Source organism: Tachyglossus aculeatus, chromosome X4 (genome assembly GCF_015852505.1).
Source record: "Tachyglossus aculeatus isolate mTacAcu1 chromosome X4, mTacAcu1.pri, whole genome shotgun sequence".
NCBI classification, from domain to species: domain Eukaryota; kingdom Metazoa; phylum Chordata; class Mammalia; order Monotremata; family Tachyglossidae; genus Tachyglossus; species Tachyglossus aculeatus.
Genome location: NC_052098.1, coordinates 17,332,671 through 17,347,350, shown reverse-complemented (window position 1 = coordinate 17,347,350; position 14,680 = coordinate 17,332,671).

The window sequence follows — 14,680 nt, the reverse complement described above, 5'->3', positions numbered from 1 at the left end:
CTCCAAACGCCCCTGGTTTCTGAGTTCCCTGAGACCTCCCCCCAAGTTCCCCAATTTGAGAAACACTGATGCTTATTATCCTTTGTAAGGGAAAGTGGTCAATTTCTGACTAAGTTTGGAAAATATTTCTATCTGTCTCTATATACCCAAGATATGTGTCACTAGAGTTGCCAGGCCCATTTCCTTTGATTTGTTTTCAGTGCTTGGTGAGCTCTCTGCTTAACTGTCTCTCTTGCTATGGTAATGAGTGGCTGTTCACTGTAATAGGTGTCGAAATGAAACTAGGCAATGTGCCCGAAGGGTCAGCGAAGAGGATTAAATTTCAGGCCTCTCCAGGAAAAGTGGGAATCACATTTTCTGGGACTCTGGATAGACGCAGATTGGTGGTAAACCAGGGTTGGGTTTGGCGGAGCTGTCAGAAGCAGACCCCCCCGCCTTGGGGATCAGAAGATGCCAGAATGTCAAAAGCGATGCAATTGAGCCTGGCTAGGGACATTAGGGATGGGATCGGGGCACTGGGAATTGTTCAGCAAGTAACGATGGGGACCTATCTCTTTAAGTTTAGAGATTGAGAAGGGGACTCAGTTGTGCCAGGATTTAGACGGTTGGCAGTTGGGGGAGAAGTGGTTCTTTGGCATAGGATCAGCCCCATTGAATGTGATTGTCTTGGCTTGTGCCTCCCCAGGGAAGCTCCAAGGAAATTTTTGGTGTATTCTTTCCATAAAGTTCCATTCTCTAATTCTGGAATCATGAGATTCTGTTTGAAAAACAACCCCGGCCACCTTCTCAAAAGAAATGGTATATCATTTCACCCCTGACACCCATAAAACTTATTCAAGAACTTGAAGATGGTCATTTTGGCAGAATAAGTTTCCCCTCAGCCTACTTGATTTCACTTCCTGCCTTTCATGAATATATATATATATATATATATATACATATATATAAAAAGCATGAGACTCCCCACTGTGCTCTACATTCAAATGCATCTGCCAACCAATTTACAGCTTGCAAAGGAGGTGTTAATTAGTTGGCAGATGCACCTGAATAGGGAGCACAGAGTTGGGTGGGGGTAGAGGTGAGGAGGTCTCTTGCTTCTCCTATTCAAGAAGGCAATAAGTGAGAAGAACAAGAACTGAGCCTGTTGCCCAAAATGGCAGCCTCCAAACCCCGGCCAGTGAAGAAATTTCAACAGGTACCACTTTTCTCAATTCTTTTTTTAAAGTATATGCCTAGATTTTCATTTGATATTGATTTTCAATGAATGCATACTGTATGCTTGTGTCTGAGTTTCCAGTGTAGATGATCGTTCTGGAAACATACAAACCTCCTGGAGAAGACTTCTTTCAATGGGGGTGAAATGTAGTGAGCCACTTTTGCTGAGGAAGTTCAATTCCAAAGTAAACCAGTTTAGGACATGAGCAGCAAGTAAGGGAAGGAGGGAAAAGTGGGCTATTTTGAAAAGAACATTATTAGGTGAGTCAGGAGAGTTACTGGCCTAAGTACCACTAAGAGGACTTTTTTGTTCACCACTTAACAAAAACATTGCTTGCACTCTAGTTTCTGTTGATGCCTGGTAATTGTTTGTTAGGAAATATCTCCCATTGAGCTCTTAAGGCTTAAACATCAGTAAAACTGGCTTGAATTTTACCGTACTGCTCCAAACCTAAGATGAAATTTGGGGGTTATTTTTATCACTGAAGAAGGTCTTCTCTTCTAGTTGTAGGGGAGGCAATCAGACGCAGATAAGTACTCTCTGGGAACTGGCTGCTGACGCACATCACTGTCTCCCCACTTCCTTCTCCTCCCAAATAATGACCTTCCGCCTCTATCGGTGCAACTTTATGGCCTAAACTCTTCCACCTGTTCCGAACATTCCTACTCTAAAGAGGAGGCAAAGCATAAATTCTAATGTTTTTCCATTTACAAAAAATACCGTTAGTATATGTAATGAAAGATCATTCTGACCAGAGAATTAAGATAAGTCCCCAAGTTCAGGGAGTCCTGGTGTGGAAGGGGCTAGCAAATTTGCAGTGAGTCTGCAGGATGCTATGAGAATGCTCTGTTGTGCTACAACAGTACTTTGTTGCTGACCAGAGAATGTCTCCCCTTTACAGAACTTTAATGAGACTGCCCCTGGAATAAAGTGGCTATTGAGGAGTCTAACTAAAACTAGACAAACAGAAACAATGAGGGGAATGGTGGAAGTAGCTCATTTGCAAGGATTAGAAGAAGCAAGTCCATATCGGTTTCTTCAAGCCCCCAGGAGAGCGTGATGAGAGCGTCATTTTGTAAACGCCCTGGGGGGAAAAAATTTCTTGAGTATAATCTGGGGAGTGTAATTAGTAGAAATTAATAGATAACCCAATTCTCCTGGATATGGGAGGGGGGAAATTAGGAGGGAGAAGAATGGGATCACTGAAGCTGTGCCTAATGGCAGCTACGCCTGCGGTAAAGAAGTGCAATTAATCTGGACTCCCTCTCCAAGTCTGTTCTGCTTATTCTTTTAATGTTATTTATTAAGCACTTACTATGTGCCAGGCACTGTACTTAAGCGCTGGGGTCAATAATTATACTAATCGTGGTATTTGTTCAGTGTTTACTCTGTGTTAAACACTGCTCTAAGTGCTGCTGCAGATAAAAGTTAATCAGGCAGGACACAGGGCTCACAATCTGGTAATGAGTCCACTTTTAGGCACAGAGAATAATAAGTGTGGTACTAGTTAAGTGCTTACTATATGCCAGACACTGTACTAAGCTCAGGGGTAGATACAAGTTGATCAGGTTGGACATGATCCCTGTCCTACGTGGGGCTCACAGTCTCAATCGCCATTTTACAGATGAGGCAAGTGAGGCACAGGGAAGTGAAGTGATTTGCCCAAGGTCACCCAGCAGGCAAGTGGCGGAGGCAGAATTAGAACCCATGACCTCCGACTCTCAGGCCTGTGCTGTTTCCACTTCGCTGTGCTGCTTCTCTGTAATGACGGTACTTGTTAAGTGCTTACTGTGTGCCAATCACTGTTCTAAGCACTAGGGTAAATACAAGCTGATCAGGTGGACACGGTCCCCGTCCCCCATGGGGCTCACAGTCTTAATCCCCATTTGCCAGATGAGGTAACTGAGGCCCAGAGAAGTGAAGTGACTTGGCCAAGGCCACACAGCAGACAAGCGGAGGAGCCGGGATTAAAGCCCATGACCTTCGGGCTCCCAGGCCCCTGCTCTAGCCAATATGCCATGCTGCTTCTCATAAGCTTCACAGAGAAGTTAAGTGACTTGCCCAAGGTCACTCAGCAGGCACGTGGTGGGGTCAGGATTAGAACCCAGGTCCTCTGACTCCCAGGCATATGGTCTAGATACAAGCTAATCAGGTTGGACCTGTATTTATGTATATATGTTTGTACATATTTATTACTCTATTTTACTTGTACGTATTTATTCTATTTATTTTATTTTGTTAATGTGTTTTGTTGTCTGTCTCCCCCTTCTAGACTGTGAGCCCGCTGTTGGGTAGGGGCCGTCCCTATATGTTGCCAACTTGTACTTCCCAAGCGCTTAGTACAGTGCTCTGCACACAGTAAGCGCTCAATAAATACAATTGAATGAATGAAAGTTGGACATTGTCCATGTCCCACTTGCAGCTCACAGACTTAAATTCCGGTTTTACAGACGAGGTAACTGCGGTACAGAGAAGTCAAGTGACTCGCCTAAGGTCACACAGCAGACAAGTGGCAGAGCTGGGATTAGAACCCAGGTCCTCTGGCTCCCATGCCTATACTCTTTCCACTAAGCCACACTGCTTCTCAGAACCAACCTTGTTTAGAAAGACATCTAGTGATCCAAGGCATTTTTCCATAATTTTCCGGCCTGCCCCTCGTTTTGGAGAGAAACGGATAATGGTTGGAAATAGGAAAAAAAAAAACCTCTCTCTCTTTTAATGGATGCATATTGATTAAAACACACACTTGGGTCTCAGGTTTGGAGCAGTGTAAGAGGGGAAACTAGTTTGCGGGAGTGGAGTGGAGGAAGAAGAAATCAGAGGGATCAGTTGATCCATTCTGTCCTCTGTTATTCCAGCCATCAGTTTTTCCACTTCACCCCTAAATTATAGGGCTACAGCAGAGCCGGGGTTTGAACCCATGACCTCCGACTCCAAAGCCCGGGCTCTTTCCACTGAGCCGCGCTGCTTCTCTAAAGAAAGCAGGGCTTCCAACCTCCTGACTTCCAAGCCATGAGGCAAACCTAGTATCAGTAAGAAAAATTTTCCAGAATCCGCTTGTCTCTTAACGGCCTTTCCACTATCTCATCTATTATTCATTCAATCGTATTTATTTATAAATCGTATTTATTTATTAGCCAGCTCTTCATTAAAAGGATTTCATGTGAGTACTCTTTGTCACAATTAGGCAGCGTGGCTCAGTGGAAAGAGCCCGGGCTTTGGAGTCAGAGGTCATGGGTTCAAATTCTGCTCCACCAGTTGTCAGCTATGTGACTTTGGGCAAGTCACTTAACTTCTCCGGGCCTCAGTTACCTCATCTGGAAAATGGGGATTAAGACTGTGAGCCCCCCGTGGGACAACCTGATCACCTTGTAAACTCCCCCGTGCTTAGAACAGTGCTTTGCACATAGTAAGTGCTTAATAAATACCATTATTATGATTATTATGATCAGGTCAGAGACAATCTCTGTTGCATGTGGGCACCTCGGTCTAATTATTGGGTGGGTTTTTTTGTTTTTTTTTTTTCACAAAATTGGACTCCAGCAATGAGCCCCCTCTTCCTCCTCCTGAAAGGAGGAACAGCACTGGGAGGTAGTAAGGGGAGAAATGCATTCAGTTGAACACACTGTTGTCAGGGTTCTCACAAAAAGACATTCCCACCCAGCACAATCTCACTAAAGTTAGTTTTCTTCCTACTGTTATGTTTGCCCCATACAGACTTGATCAAAACCATCTCTTTTTTTTCCAGGAAAATTTTCTTCTAAAGCCAGGCCTGGCCCGGTCTGGCTTGGCTTTTGTCACTCTATCTCCTGCTTGCCAGCTGGATGCATTGCACACATCAGCCAAGCTGAAACTCAACTTATTGTTTCTCCAGTTGACAGGGTTTTTTTAATTGTTCCAACAGAACAATGAAACTCTGTCCTTGCTGTGAGTAATGTTTTCATGTAATGTAATAGCTCTTCTTGAGGGACAGTCTTAGCCATTTAATTAAAAGCAAATTCAACATCCATTAGTTGTTGGATCCAGGTACATTAGCTACGCTGTAGGTATCAGTTTAGTTTTCTAAATCATAGGATTGAAGCAAAATTATGGAACTGAATTGCTACTTGTTATGAGTGGCCCCTTGATTTTAGTACTCAATGCCTGGGTACATTTTGCTCTGGGTGCATTAAGGAATAAGTAACAGATACTTGATGTGAAGGGCCCAGGGCTTTTTTCCATGATATTAATCACTTTTTATTGATTCAGAAACATTTTAAAGCTGTAGAATGGTTGTTTGAGATACCCTTGGGCTGGTCTTGCATCTGTTACCAGGCAATAGTCCCATTGAGCAAATCATCAGATTTAGTTGTGTGTTTGTGTGTGTGTGTGTGTCTCTCTCTCTGGAAGGCAGGTGGAAAATAGGGTCTTTCTCATCTGGCAGTTTGACCAGAAGGGCCCCAGACCTCTCCTTCAGACACCCAAAGGTCAATGTGTTTACCTTCCCAGAAGCCACAACATTTTGAACCATTATCAAAGGTTGTTTAGAAAACTGATTAGCCCAGCCAAAATATTAGTCCATCCATAAAACCTATATATGCTGTGATGGCTGCCCTCCTTGATTTCTTTCCTTCTGGCTAGGGATGTACCTTTATAACAGTTTGAACTTTTCTCTAATAACTGATTACTAATCAATTGTCCTTGAAGCTATATAAAGCCATCTTGAGCTTCCTAACACCCTAGTTTCCCCTAAACAGATCTGTTTTCCCTCTAATGACCTAGATCAGAACTTTCATCTAGGAAAGGCCTGGAATGCCCTCCCTCTGCCCATCCGCCAAGCTAGCTCTCTTCCTCCCTTCAAGGCCCTACTGAGAGCTCACCTCCTCCAGGAGGCCTTCCCAGACTGAGCCCCTTCCTTCCTCTCCCCCTCGTCCCCCTCTCCATCCCCCTCATCTTACCTCCTTCCCTTCCCCATAGCACCTGTATATATGTATATATGTTTGTACATATTTATTACTCTATTTATTTATTTTACTTGTACATATCTATTCTATTTATTTTATTTTGTTAGTATGTTTGGTTTTGTTCTCTGTCTCCCCCTTTTAGACTGTGAGCCCACTGTTGGGTAGGGACTGTCTCTATATGTTGCCAATTTGTACTTCCCAAGCACTTAGTACAGTTCTCTGCACACAGTAAGCGCTCAATAAATATGATTGATTGATTGAATTTATCTAAACTCTTCTTGAAACACATCACTTTTTCTACCTGCACGATTTCCTGTGGCAGTTCCATCTATTTAGTATACCCTATGTAAAGAGGTGTCTCTCTGTCTCGAAAAGGGCAACTTTTACGCTTCGATGAGCAGCATTAGTTTTGGTATTGCAGGCCTAAATTTTTTCAGTCAGTCAACGGTATTGCTTGAGCCCATCCTGCGTGCAGGGACACTGAACTAAGAGCTTGGGAGAATACAAGACAGTTAATAGGTACAGCCCCTGTCCTCAAGGAGTTCACTATTGAGCAGATACTAAAATGAATTACAGATAGGAAGAAGGAAAAGGCTTGGGCAATGGGTGAGAGGTGGGAGAAATGAGAGATACAGTGAATAGGCTAGCCTGAGATGAACAAAAAGTGTCATCTGTATGGCGTAGTGGATAGAGCTTGGGCCTGGGAATTGGAAGGTCATGGGGTCTAATTTCGGCTCCACCAATTGTCTGCTGTGTGACCTTGGGCAAATAATAATAATGATGATGGTATTTGTTAAGCGCTTACTATCAATCAATCAATCAATCGTATTTATTGAGCGCTTACTATGTGCAGAGCACTGTACTAAGCGCTTGGGAAGTACAAATTGGCATCACATAGAGACAGTCCCTACCCGATAGTGGGCTCACAGTCTAAAAGGGGGAGACAGAGAACAGAACCAAACATACCAACAAAATAAAATAAGTAGGATAGAAATGTACAAGTAAAATAAATAAATAAATAAATAGAGTAATAAATATGTACAACCATATATACATATATACAGGTGCTGTGGGGAGGGGAAGGCGGTAAGGCGGGGGGATGGAGAGGGGGACGAGGGGGAGAGGAAAGAAGGGGCTCAATCTGGGAAGGCCTCCTGGAGGAGGTGAGCTCTCAGCAGGGCCTTGAAGGGAGGAAGAGAGCTAGCTTGGCGGATGGGCAGAGGGAGGGCATTCCAGGCCCGGGGGATGACGTGGGCCGGGGGTCGATGGCGGGACAGGCGAGAGCGAGGTACGGTGAGGAGATTAGTGGTGGAGGAGCGGAGGGTGCGGGCTGGGCAGTAGAAGGAGAGAAGGGAGGTGAGGTAGGAGGGGGCGAGGTGATGGAGAGCCTTGAAGCCCAGGGTGAGGAGTTTCTGCCTGATGCGCAGATTGATCGGTAGCCATTGGAGGTTTTTGAGGAGGGGAGTGATATGTCCAGAGCGTTTCTGGACAAAGATAATCCGGGCAGCAGCATGAAGCACTGTTCTAAGTGCTGGGGAGATTACAAGGTGATCAGGTTGTCCCACAGGGGGCTCACAGTTTTAATCCCCATTTTACAGATGAGGCAACTGAGGCACAGAGCAGTCAAGTGGCTTGCCCAAAGTCACACAGCTGACAGTCGGTGGAGCTGGGATTTGAACCCGTGACCTCTGACTCCAAAGCCCGGGCTCTTTCCACTGAGCCACGCTGCTTCGCTTCGTGAAATCACTTCACCTCTCTGGGCCTCAGTTACCTCATCTGTAAAACAGGGATTGAGACTGTGAGCCCCATGTTGGGCACGGACTGTGTCCAACCCGATCTGATTGTATCCACCCCACAGCTTATTACAGTGCACATAGTAAGTGCTCAACAAATACCGTTAATATTATCATTATTATTATATAATATTAATATATCAAATTTAATTAACAAATTTAATCAATTTAATTAAATTTAAATAATATATTATATAATATACTATTAATAGTATTGCTATATTGATATTAATTATTATTAAAAAAATAATACAAGAATGGACTAGTGGGGAGACAAATGATCGAGCATTTCAAGCTAATTTTCCAAAAAAATATCCAGAGTTCAGCCTCCTTAACCAGATCAAGCTTGCAGCGTTGGGTCTTTTGGCAGTATGACAGGCAGGGATTTGTCAAAGAATCATAGTGCTGGAAAGGGCCTCAATATCTACTACACCCAGGCATGCCTGAGGCCAGGGACTCTTTCAGATGGTCTCTCTCTCAGGATCCAATTTTTATCCCTCTTTACTAATTTCCAAATGAGACTGTATGACCAGGTCCTGGTACAGGACAGAGTTGAATTTTTCACAATCAAATATTTTACCTTGCTTGCGTCACCTCATAGTGTCGTCTTTCTCTATGGCTTGATATGTGATGGGCCATTCACTAGAGGACTAGATCAGGAGAGGAAGGAGTCAGAAACTCCCAGCTATGTTTGGCTGTTTTGAGCATCTAGAGGAAAAAGAGCTCCATTTTCTGCTGCCGTTTCCCCATTTCTATTTATTTATTTATTTTATTTATTTTATTTTGTTAGTATGCTTGGTTTTGTTCTCTGTCTCCCCCTTTTAGACTGTGAGCCCACTGTTGGGTAGGGACTGTCTCTATGTGTTGCCAATTTGTACTTCCCAAGCGCTTAGTACAGTGCTCTGCACATAGTAAGCGCTCAATAAATATGATTGATGATGATGATGATTTGCAAACTGGGCTTTGATGAATCGTCATCTAGATTCCACATAATGGTACCATAGCAGTTTAATTACCCGTTGAGTTTTCTGGGGACAGGCAGCGGAAAGGCCTGGGACTGAGAGTTAGGAGACCTGGGGTCTAATCCCAGCCCTGCCCCTGACCTGCTGTGTGACTACATATCTATTCTATTTATTTTATTTTGTTAGTATGCTTGGTTTTGTTCTCTGTCTCCCCCTTTTAGACTGTGAGCCCACTGTTGGGTAGGGACTGTCTCTATATGTTGCCAATTTGTACTTCCCAAGCACTTAGTACAGTGCTCTGCACACAGTAAGCGCTCAATAAATACAATTGATTGATTGATTGACTTTGAACAAAATGCTTGACCTCTGTTTCTCCATCTGTATAATATGGGGATAGATATTTGGTCTCCCTATCTCTTCGACAGTGAGCCCCTTGTGGGAAAAAGATTGGGTCTGACCTGATTAACTTGGGTCAACTCCAGTGCTTAGCACAGTGTTCGGCACATGAGAGGTGTCCTTCGGTTTGAAGCTGAAGCAGCCAACAGTGAGACTGCATCTATGGGGGTGAGTCTCTTTGAGAGAAAATTGTTTTCATGTACCTGAAAATAATAAGCGCTCAATAAATACCATTGATAGAAAATGCAGTAGGGTTCCTTTTCTGACCTCCTGCCACTTGGGATAAGCAAGGCTGAGGCACCAGTGGTTCAAGACACACATCTGAGTAGTTTGGCAGTAGGGGTGATGGTTTGCACTGAGCCATCCACACTCTGTCGCCCAGTCTCTCTGTGCCCTTTGGCGCGCATTCTTTGGCTGGTAGGGAGAACAGGTGCAGTCTCTGGTTGCAATACCTAATTCTTTTGTGGACTTCTAAGATTAACCATCAGCATTCTACTCTTTAATTACCAGCACATCCCTCGCGGAAAACGGAAGCTTCTTATGAAGGAAACCTGTATTTATTTGGGGTGCCAACTCAGCAAAAGTCCCCCAAATCTAATTTAATTCTGGAGACTGACAATGTTGAAATCTGGAGTACAGTAGCTAAATGCAGTGAGCTTGCCTGCTCTTATTGTTTTCTTTGTTCTACTTTAATTGTTTTTCTAAGTGTGTGCCTGTCAGGCCTCAAATAAAATGAAGGACTAAATATGGCTCTAAAAATAGTATTTTGTCACTCTTTTGAGTCCTATGGTTAGTTATGTCACTTGGCAGGTGTTATTACGAAGAATGAAGCGGGAGGGAATATTGTGATTCTGAGGATTTGATATAATTTGAGAGGGTGTGTATGTGTGTAACACTTAACTCTCCCATCTCTCTTGCCAGCTTCTCTCCACTTCTCCCAAGTTCCCCACAAAGACCCAACTGTAAGCTATGAAGAGTTGGTGTCCAACTTCTTCTCTCCAATTGTAACTCTTGAGAAAGGAAAGATACCTTTTATATGTGTTCCTTAGGGCAGACTGTGTCTTGGAACGCACCATTTTCTAGTTCTGTGAACTTACAGTTGGGAAATAGTTGTGTAGAAAGGTTGATATTAAAGCTGAAGTAAGGATGCTCCTTTTTATATTTCTGAGTGAATTATCTTTCAAGTCAGAACTGGATAAAAAGAAAGTCCGTCCGCAGCTTCTAACAATAATAACTGTGGTATTAGTTACTTGCTTACTCGGTATTGGTTGGTACAAGAAAATCAGGTCAGACACAGTCCCTGTCCCACACAAGGCTCACAGTCTTAGTGGGAACAGATATTTTTTTCCCCATTTTGCAGGTGAGGTAAATGAGGCACAGAGAAGTTAAGTGACTTGCCCAAGGTCACACAGTAGAAAAGTGATGGAGCCACGATTAGAATCCAGGTCCGCTGAGTCCCAAGCCGGAGTTCTTTCCACTAGGCCTTGTTGCTTCCCAAGGGGCATGTTTAGGAATTCACAGTTCTTTTCCTTGTTGCCCCTGCAGCTGCCTGACTGAAAAAGGAGTCTGAACTTTGAGGATTGTTGTTGGTTTTTTGTTTTTTTTTTCTTTCCATTCCTTCCCTCACAGCTCAGTAGGTGTCTTCATTCATTCAATCGTATTTATTGAGCGCTTACTGTGTGCAGAGCACTGTACTAAGCGCTTGGGAAGTACAAGTTGGCAACATATAGAGACGGTCCCTACCCAACAGTGGGCTCACAGTCTAGAAGTCTAGGTGTCTTCCCCTCTAGACTGTAAGGTCATTGTGGGCAGGGAATGGGTCTGTTATATTGTTGTGTTGTACTCACCCAAGAGCTTAGTACAGTGCCCTTTACACAGTAAGCACTAAAGAAATATGATTGATAAATCAGACATGATAAGCATTTCCTGTCTTCTTTACATAGAGGATAAAAGCAATTTTTGATACTTGGGTGCTGAGTAACAGAGACCAATTGTATGTGGAATGCAGCCAAGATTGACTGTGAAATGGTATGGTTAAAGTTACAGCTAAAGGTTGGAACAGGAATTGGTAGGGGGTTAGCACATCATAAATAGTGGCAACTTTTCATGTTTCAAGGGATTGTGGGCCCACCTTTTGGGATGTGAGATGTTCCTAGAAAGTAATCTACCTTATCCCATTTTTAGTTCAACCTTGCAGAAAAACTAAAGCTTTACCAGTTCCCAATTGACTTTTTTTACCTACTAGATGCCTCAGGAAGGTACCTACTGGAGTTATTTGCCCAGGAGTGGCAATGGGTTGAACTGAGCCTTTCACACTCACCCATTTCCCCCAGTGATATCCAGCATGCTGGGAAAGATGGCTGGTCAGGGATGTGCTCTGTAGCCGTGGAACAGAATATTCATTCAATCGTATTTATTGAGCGCTTAATGTGTGCTGAGCACTCTGTGCACCCTCCTCAGCAGCAATCTCTCAATGTAAAATAAAGACTTAAAGCTCTCCAAGGGTAAGGATCATGACTTTGACTTCTTTTTTGTCATCATCACTTTCATCATTATTGTAGTATTTGTTTAAACACTCACTGTAAAAATAACCAGGTCAGACACGTGGGGCTCACGGTCTTAAGTAGGAGGGAAAACACGTATTCATCCATCATATTTATTGAGCACTTACTGTGTGCAGAGCACTGTACTGAGCGCTTGGGAAGTACAAGTTGGTGACATATAGAGACGGTCCCCACCCACAACAACGGGTTCACAGTCTAGAAGGGGGAGACAGACAACAAAACAAAACACGGAGCCAGTTTTGAATCCCCGTTTTACAGATGAGGAAATTGAGGCCCGGAGAATATAAGTTCCTTGTCCGAGCTCACGCAGCAGGCAAGCGCCGGGGCTGGGATTGGAACCCAGGTGTCATAACTCCCAGTTGTGCTCTCTATGTGTGCTAGACCACATTGCTTCCTCATTTCTGATACGGGTGGTAGAGTGGCTGCATCTGGTAGGTGCTCAGGAAATGCTACTGCTATTGAAACTGCAGAAAGGAGCAGCTGCTTGCCCTCTCCCAGCTCCTGTGGACTTTGGCCATTCAGGTTCCCCCTTTTTCTGACTCTTTCATTCATTCATTCATTCAATCGTATTTATTGAGCGCTTACTGTGTGCAGAGCACTGTACTAAGTGCTTGGAAAGTACAATTCGGCAACAGATAGAGACAATCCCTACCCAACAACGGGCTCACAGTCTAGACTGTGATAAAGACTCTTGATTAAAACTACCCCCTCTAATAATTATGGTACTTGTTAAGCGCTTGCTATGGGCCGACCACTGTTCTGAACTCTGGGGTAGGTACAAGGTAGATTGGACTCAGTCCCTATACCGCATGGGGCTCATTCTTATCCCCATTTTGCAGATGAGGTAACGAAGGCACAGAGAAGTGACGTGACGTGCCCAACATGTGGTGGAGCCAGGATTAGAACCCATGTCCTTCCGATTCCCAGGCCCGTGCTCTAGCCACTAAGCCACTCTGCTTCCTAGCCAGAATAATAATAATAATAATAGCATTTATTAAGCGCTTACTATGTGCAAAGCACTGTTCTAAGCGCTGGGGAGGTTACAAGGTGATCAGGTTGTCCCACGTGGGACTCACAGTCTTAATCCCCATTTTACAGATGAGGGAACTGAGGCACAGAGAAGTGAAGTGACTTGCCCAGAGTCACACAGCTGACAACTGGCATAGCTGGGATCACATCTTAGCCTTACCTGAAAAAAAAAAATCCATAGCTGACCAGGATGGAAATGATGTGTGTTACTTCAGAATACCATTTCCCCCACCCCAAAGCTAGTTTCGAAAACACAAGAGTTTCAGGACAGAAAACTAACCTACCAAAAACTCCAAAGTACTTAAAATCCCACCTGAATCACCTTTTGCAGAGATGAGCGGCTTTATTTGCCACGCTGTCTTCAAATTAGCGTGTCCCTGCTCTACTCAGGGTTTCAGGAGCATTGACAGCCACCATCATCATCATCAATCGTATTTATTGAGCGCTTACTGTGTGCAGAGCACTGTACTAAGCGCTTGGGAAGTACAAATTGGCAACATATAGAGACAGTCCCACCAAACACCCTTCCTTCCTTCCCTCTCCCTCCCCTATCATGGGGGGTGGGGGGAAGGCCACATCCAGCCCCTCGATGCTGAACAAAGAGTTCTTGGTGGGAATCCTCTGTAGACCACAATCACTGAATGGAAAAAAAAAAACCCTTATCACCCTGAGGCAGATAATAATAATAATGATGGCATTTATTAAGCGCTTACTATGTGCAAAGCACTGTTCTAAGCGCTGGGGAGGTTACAAGGTGATCAGGTTGTCCCACAAGGGGCTCACAGTCTTAATCCCCGTTTTACAGATGAGGTAACTGAGGCCCAGAGAAGTGAATTGACTTGCCCAAAGTCACACAGCTGACGAGTGGTGGAGCCGGGATTTGAACTCATGACCTCTGACTCCAAAGCCTGCGATCTTTCCACTGAGCCACGTTGCTTCACAAGGAAGGTTGTGCTTGTCCTCTGCGTGACCTGAGTGGTAGCACCTTGAAGTCATCTACCGGTGGACCAGCATGGAAGCAGTTTGGATAGAGAGGAAGGGGCTGATTCTAGAGATCTTGTAGAGGCAGAATTTGGTGACAGGTTGAAAATGCAGGTTGATTTAGAGATGAACAGAGGATAGTGCCAAGGTTGTGGGCTTGAGAGACAGCGAGGGTGGTGATGTCTACAGTGATGGGAACCACTGACTGATGATTCTTCACCTTTTCTCCCTCAGCTTTCATCTTGCATACCCCACATGCATGCCAGTCAATGAGTCCTGGGTGATTTGCCTAGTTTAGCCATTGTTATTCTTGGTTGGGTGGGAGGTATTTAAAAAAAAAATAGCATTTTTAAGATTAGCCCTGGTAAGATGTTAGAGTGAGGAAACGTGGGCTAAGAGAAGAAATTGCCAAGTCAAGGCAATGTGGAGCAGTAGAGAAAATCCACTCCAAGCCGAGCATGAGCATTCCTTGGCATTCAAGCATCAAAATCAATGTTCAGGCTAGGATGGAAAATGGGAATGCTAGGGCTGGGGATTTGCACTTGTGAAAATTTCCTGTTTGGAGACATCGTGACTTAAAACATGAGTTCCTCTCATTCAAATAGTGCCACACTGTGGAGGAGGGAGAGGTGTTGATGACAGGCTTTCCTGGAATCCTGAAGGCCAAACTATGAGCATAAGCTCTACAATTTTAAGAACAAGTTCTCACGCCGGGCTGAGAAACTTATAAGGAGAGCAGCCCCTTGGCTTCTTTTATTTACAGATGATATCATTTGTATTTAGCAAACCCCTTTTT